Source organism: Penaeus chinensis, chromosome 4, assembly GCF_019202785.1.
Source record: "Penaeus chinensis breed Huanghai No. 1 chromosome 4, ASM1920278v2, whole genome shotgun sequence".
NCBI classification, from domain to species: Eukaryota; Metazoa; Arthropoda; class Malacostraca; order Decapoda; family Penaeidae; genus Penaeus; species Penaeus chinensis.
In genome coordinates, this window is record NC_061822.1 from 2,993,964 (window position 1) to 2,998,963 (window position 5,000).

At 45.0% G+C, this 5,000-nt stretch overlaps 1 protein-coding gene across 5 annotated transcripts in view; it reads right to left on the reverse strand.

Moving 5' to 3' along the window:
• The window catches only part of LOC125025030 (myocardin-related transcription factor B-like), a 50,822-nt gene that overhangs the window by 26,010 nt on the left and 19,812 nt on the right, over nucleotides 1-5,000 (reverse strand). Inside the window, exon 1 of one of the 5 annotated variants that reach the window (XM_047612881.1) lies at nucleotides 1-14. This exon is cut by the window's left edge and continues 44 nt beyond it. The exons of the other annotated variants lie outside the window; for them this stretch is intronic. The gene's annotated coding sequence lies outside the window, so the exon portion shown is untranslated. Of the gene's footprint in view, nucleotides 15-5,000 lie in introns of those variants that run through there. 5 annotated transcript variants of the gene reach the window in all.

Below are 5,000 nucleotides of genomic sequence, written 5' to 3' on the forward strand. Positions count from 1 at the left end.
AAGGTTGAAGCCAGTTAGCATGAAAAAAAGCCAGTTGGCATAAAAGGCGGATAAGAAATAGCTCAAAACAAATAAATACAAGTCCATTCCACAACTGAGTAGCGAGAGAGAAAATAGCCGTGAAGGAGACACTACCAGAATCGCATATAAGTCTGCTATTAACCCAACAATGTAAATTAACTATCAATTGCAATAGCCATAGTAATAGTAGCAGCAATAGCAGTAAAAATAATAATAAAAAACAACAGTAATTAGTGACACGAATATTAATAACAATAACAAAACAGAAGAAGAAGAAGTAGTAGTAGTAGTAGTAGTAGTAATATAGCTAATAATAACAACATAACAATACCAACAATATATATCGCCACCAATAACAAAAATCCGCACAGGAAATAAAATAACGGCGAAACAAAACCCCAGATCCCGAACGGCCTGTCAGTCCCACTCCAATCCACATGCGGATGAGAGGAAACACGTGACAAGGCTGTCGGCTCTCTCGCGCTGGCCACACACCTACGAGTGCTTGGCATACTATCGCCAGTATCACTCGAATGGCCATGAGTGAATAAATTTATAATTGAATAAATAAACAAATATATATGTGTGTGTGGGGGGGTATATGTGTGTATGTATAGGTATGTATAAATATGTATGTATGTATGTATGTATGTATGTATGTATGTATGTATGTATGTATGTATGTATGTATGTATGTGTATATGTATGTATGTATGTATGTATGTATGTATGTATGTATGTATGTATGTATATATGTATATACATACATACATACATACATACATATGTGTGTGTGTGTGTGTGTGTGTGTGTGTGTGTGTGTGTGTGTGTGTGTGTGTGTGTGTGTGTGTGTGTGTGTGTGTGTGCGTTTGTGTGTGTGTGTGTGTGTGTGTAAAGTAACTATGTATGTCTGTCTGTATGTATGTATATGTATGTATATATATTTATATAAATGTGTAAATATATACGTAAATACATACATACATACATGTATACTTTATATACAATATATATATATATATATATATATATATATATATATAATGAGAGAGAGAGAGAGAGAGAGAGAGAGAGAGAGAGAGAGAGAGAGAGAGAGAGAGAGAGAGAGAGAGGGAGAGGGAGAGGGAGAGGGAGAGGGAGAGGGAGAGGGAGAGGGAGAGGGAGAAGGAGAGGGAGAGAGAGGGAGAGGGAGAGGGAGAGGGAGAGGGAGAGAGAGAGAGAGAGAGAGAGAGAGAGAGAGAGAGAGAGAGAGAGAGAGAGAGAGAGAGAGAGAGAGAGAGAGAGAGAGAGAGAGAGAGAATTTGATTTGATAAATTCAGAGAGAGAGAGACAGAGACGAGTGTAAGAGAGCAAGGTAGTAAGAGATTAAGCGAAAAGCGTTTCCTTAACAAGATCACAGCACACATGTCAGGGAAGCCGGGGTTGAGCTGCCGGCGGGGAAGAGGGGAGATGGGGGGAGAGGGGGTGGCGGAAGGGGAGAGGAAACTGGGGAAGAGGAGAGGATGAGGAAGAGGAAGGAGGGAGGAGAGAGAGGCGAGGGAGAGGGAAGGGAGAGGAGAGGGAAGGGAGAGGGAAGGGAGAGGTGACGGAGAGGAGGGAGGGGGAAAAGGAGGGGGTTAGGGAAAGGGAAAGGGAGAGGGAAAGGGAAGGAGAGAGGGATGGGAGGGGGGAAGGAAGAGGGAGAAGGGGGCGGTTGGGGAAGGAAGAGGGGCTGGGGTGGTGGAGGAAGAGAAGGAAGGAGGGAGGAGGGGGAGAAAAAAACAATAGAATAAGTAAGAGAATAAATGGTGGAAGATGAAGAAATAAGTGAAACCAAAACACAAGAAAATGAAAAGGAGGAGAAGGTGCTTGTCCCAGCGGTTGGAAGGAAAAGAAGGGACAGAAGACAGAAGGAAGAAGAGATGGAAGTAATGATAATGTGGAGGAAAGGAGCAAGGACGGGAGGGTGAGGATGGGGATGGGGATGAGGAGGAAGAAGAGCAGGAGGCCTTCATGCCGGCGGCGGAGGAGGAGGAAGACGGGGAGAGTACCCGCACTTGACAGCGTTCCTCACGCCACATTTCAACCGCCAGCGTGCACTAAGGTCATCACTCACTTTCAAAAGACGGGAGATGAGAAAAAAAAAAAAATAATACAATACTCGGTAAAATTAATACAAAAATAATGACAAAATAATAAGGTTTAAATTCCTATCTTATAAAAGCCTACACGAATATGCAAGCACGCGAGTGAATGTGTGTACATACGCGTTTAAGTGTGCAATTAAGTGCATACGTGTGCGTGTGTGTATGCATAGGTTTACATGAACGTGTGTACATATGCGTTTGTATCTGCAATTAAGTGCATGCGTGCGTGCGTGTGTGTGCGCGCAAAGACTTGCATGACACGCAAAACGGCACGAGTGAGCGCGCAAGCCACACGTGAACTCGACTTGAGGCTGATTCGTGCTTAGGGGGAGATGCAAGGTTTCTGCTCTAATAGGCCTATGTTGGCGCTCACGGTCCAGGCACAGACACAAGGAGACGCATCCCCCCCGACGCTCTGCATGCGAGACACGTGATTGCCAGGCCTATCGACTTGAACAGAAAACACAGAGATATGATGGTGATAATGACCGCAATAACAATAATAACTATGAAATGTAAATAAGAAGACTAATCACAGAACCAGTGAACAGATAAAAAAATAAAAAAAACATTTTCACACTTTTAACTGAGCCGCCTCTCCCAGATGGCACTACGTACTGGCACGACCTTCACACTAACACCCCCTTCCCTATGTCCTGGGATTTACCCCCTCTCCCCTCACGTTGGCCTTCTTTAATCCCCTCTCACATCACCTACCTCTCCCCAACCCCTTCTTTTTAATGGTTCTTGGCACTGCTGCCCAACCAGTTGGGACTCTCACTCTCACTCACACTCACTCACTCACTCACTCACTCACTCACTCACTCACTCTCTCTCTCTCTCTCTCTCTCTCTCTCTCTCTCTCTCTCTCTCTCTCTCTCTCTCTCTCTCTCTCTCACTCACTCACTCACTCACTCACTCACTCACTCACTCACTCTCTCTCTCTCTCTCACTCTCTCCCTCTCACACTCTCTCTCTCACTCTCTCTCTCTCTCTCACTCTTACTCACACTCTCACTTTCACTCTCACCCTCTCATTCTCACTGTCATCCTCACACTCTCACTCTTACTATCACACTCTCACTCCCACTCTCACCCTCACACTCACTCACACACTCACTCTCACTCTCATACTCTCCCTCCCTCCCTCCCTCACAACCCTTCGCGTCTTCCCCCCCCTTCCCCTCTCTCTAGGTCTCTGGCACTCATTCAAAGGCAACTTCACTTCCGTACTCTACCATTTCTTATATCACTTCCACGCCAGTAGATACACTATATACCGCTCTACGCCCAATGCTTCAATACGATGGGAGGGGGTGGGGGGTGGGGGCTGTGGTGACCGTGATAATGGGTCATGATAACTGATGGATGATGGTGATGATGATAATGATGACGACACTAAGGACAGATGTGACAAGCGATGATGGTGAAAATGATCAATGACAAACGATGCTGCTGATGACCGTGACACGCCTCCATCAACACCCGCCAATGGCAACAGCAATGCGGACCGATACGAACATCATCAAGCACAAATGTTTCCGTATATGATAGCAGCAAGCGATTCTCATAACGCTGACGTCACAATGACATGCTGATAAGAATGGGAGTAAGTGCTCTTTGGCTGGTTGGGTAATTGGGTAATTATCCTCATAAGGATATTCAATGTGACTAAAAAGTCGTTATATGTTGATATATAAAGTGTTTTTCGTTTAATTCCATTGTAACTTGACGAGAAAAAAAAAATATTGGCAATAATAACAGTAACAGCGGCATTAAAGGAAATAAAAATAAACAACCTAATGTATGAACTAATTGCGCCGATAATGAATAATAATCGAAATGTTAAAAACAATAAAAAAATCTATAAAAAACAATCACAACGAGGAAAAATGTTAGCAAGAGTGACAACAACAGTGGTGCTAAAAATAATAATAATCACCGACATGACACTGTAAGAGACGCGCGAAAATAAGAACCCTACAAATACATGAAACGCATAGTAACATTCAAAAATACAACAACTAAAACAAATAAACACAAATCATGCCGAAACCCAATGGAATCGGGCCTCCCGCGGCACCGTTCTGAAGGTCCGGCATGCCCCGTGTTACGCGCCGGTTACGCAAGACACCTGTATGGGGTGTCGGCTTACGAGCTGACCGCGCCGACGGCCGAACCACAACAATGAAACCCGCTCCACTACAACCACTCGCCCCCCCCCCCCCTCATCCGCACTCTATAACCACCTCGCCCCAGGCCCCACCCCTCCCGGACACGCCACATCGCACACACACGCACATGCATATACACTTCACTCGGATATTGTACTTAGAGAGTATTCCACTATTGGCATAATTCACCACATAGCTCGGTACGCACGAACACGCGCATGCAATGAGCCAATCAATATCAAACACAGACAGACACACATACGCACACGCACGCACACGCACACGCACATGCACACGCACACACACACACACAAACACACACACACACACACACCATCCACTGGCATCGTGGAGCCACTTCAACTTGGATCTAAAGGAATGCCACTTGACAGCCAGCCACGCACATATACACATGCACTAGTCGGCTACAGATCCAATGTGCGTTTATATGTGCACATTTATTGCAAAGCGCGACGATTCAAGACAACAAACACAACCTACCACGTTGAAAGTTGTCAACATAAAGTGACCCGATCCGAAATAAGTGAACAATGCAGCACGTTTGCAACACGGAAAACAAACTCAAGCTAATATAACAAATAGGAAATCAAGCCTCTTCGAAGACTCACTTAAGCCTACCCAAGGACACGCCCGTAAACACACCCGAGCAATCACAGCAT